We start from the raw sequence: 2,200 nt of genomic DNA on the forward strand, positions 1-2,200 counted from the left end.
TCTTTAAAAAAAAAAAAGAGTTATGACAAAGATACTGCTGTGCCTACTTGGTTATTTGTCACTGAGTAGAAAACTTTCACTTTAAAACTCAAGCTTTCACGTCTATCCAGATGAAATCCATCATCATCACCTGCTCAGTGCAAGGAAATGTAAAAACCTCCCAGAAATATTTATCTGAAAAACAATACTGGAAAAGGCAATGGATAAGGCTGGAAAAGGTACTGGATCTGACCTAATTACTTCAGCTGTATTCGGTCCCTACAGCTTTTCTTGTCCCCTCTCTGTCGTCCCAGGATGCTCCCAGGCTCTAAAGAGCTGCAGTGGTGTTTGGTGTGGTTGTACCTAACTGTTATCAGAGCTTCTCCAACCAACGTGCTGCAAGGGACTACTGGAGCATCACCTGGGCCCTGCCTGCTCTGGGATGCCTGCTCTTGAAAGGGACCGTCCCACCCTGCAGAAAGGAGCATGAAACGACTGCCAGGATGAGCAGAGCTGCTGAACTCCCTCAGCACGCTCTCACATTCTCTGTGATCGTGAAACATCACCCACATGCATGTGGTTTCAGGTTTGGTTACCTATTTTTTCCCCGAAATTTAATACTTGGTAACTTCTCACAGGTACAGGGAAAAGCTGTGGTTTTCTGCCTGACTATATTTCCCTGTTTTCCCAAAGGAGGAGGTGTGCGGTGACACAGATTCTCTCAGACTGCCAAGCCAGTAGCAGGAAGCTTACAAATCCAGATTAACAAAATCCTCTCTGTCTGTGCTCCAGAAGCTTTTGTGCCTGGTTTGCGTGGCCAGTTCTCTGTGTAGAAGGCAAGAAGTGAATTGAGCTCATGCATCTCACTCCATCAGATGTCATGTTCCCAAATGGGGTAGAAATGTGGCGGGGCCTCTGGAAGTGAGTAATGGTTACAGGGATGACACTGCAGAGAGTTTAACAATCACTACAAGTTAAACATCACAACTGACACACCTCTGTCATGCCGGAATGTGATGTTGAGGAAGAATAGCTGAAATTCACTCTTCTGCTGCAGCATTCTGTGCTTTGTTGGTTCAGACAAGTCCTTCTAATCCCTGTGCTTGGTGGAAGCTGGGGATTTCCTTCCAGAGGATTATTCACTGATTCCCCTTTGGCTTTGTGTGTTTTCAGCTTTTATGGTGTATTCTCTGAAGTGTCTGCTCAGCCACACATCTGCTCTCCTCAGAGCCATCCATAGAGCTGCTTTCTGCGTGTATTCAATATTTATGCACTCTTGCTTTGAGGAGTTTAGTTCCGTCATGCTCTCTGTCTCTCTGCTTTAGCAAGCTTCGCTTTCCCTTCCACTCAGAGCAATTAAACCGGTTTGTTGGCACAGCATCTTTCTCTGATCACTTCTTAGGAGCCAGAGTCCCTGCAGTGCTGTCTGTCTGTCTGCTGAGTGCTTTGTCCCAATGGGACCACACAGCCCTGTCGGCACCCCGGGCCCTGGCACCAGCGCAGCCAACCCTCATGGGTTGTCTCTCTGAGTGCTGGTGTGAGAGGTGAAGGGGAAAATTGGCCAGTGCTTAAAAACTTTTACGGGTAAGATGCTATCCTAGGGAGGGAGGAACACTGAGGATACGTGTAATGCCTGTTGCTTGGAGTTTGAGTCTTACTGGAAGCTGCTCAGCACTGCAAATGCAGGAGCTGGCCAGTGACCCAGTGTACCTGCTGACTGTAGACAAAATGGCCAGAACTACTTTTAAGACTGAAGTCTCCACGTGGAAGAGGATTGTGGCAGAACAAGGGGAAATAGCTTTATACAAAGAGAGGAGAGATTTAGGTTAGATGTTAGGAGGAAATTCTTCACTCAGAGAGTGATGAGGCACTGGCACAGGCTGCTCAGAGAAGCTGTGGTGCCCCATTCCTGATGGCATTCAAGGCCAGGTTAGGTGAGATCCTGGGCAGCCTGAGCTGGTGTGTGGCAACCAACCCACAGCAGGGAGGTTGGAACTGGATGATCTTTAAAATCCCCTCCAACCTAAGCCGTTCAAAGATTTTATGATTCCACAAATGTGAAATTTTGCTGCAATATACATTGGCAAAGCAGTAAATTGCACACAACTCTCATATCTACAGTGCACAATTTCCAAACATGTAGCTCATACAGCAGTCCATTTGCAATAACTTTCCAAAAATGCTATGAGAGTTGCTTGAATCACCTTTATATTGCTTAAAA

This window comes from Meleagris gallopavo, chromosome 1, assembly GCF_000146605.3.
Source record: "Meleagris gallopavo isolate NT-WF06-2002-E0010 breed Aviagen turkey brand Nicholas breeding stock chromosome 1, Turkey_5.1, whole genome shotgun sequence".
Lineage (NCBI taxonomy): Eukaryota > Metazoa > Chordata > Aves > Galliformes > Phasianidae > Meleagris > Meleagris gallopavo.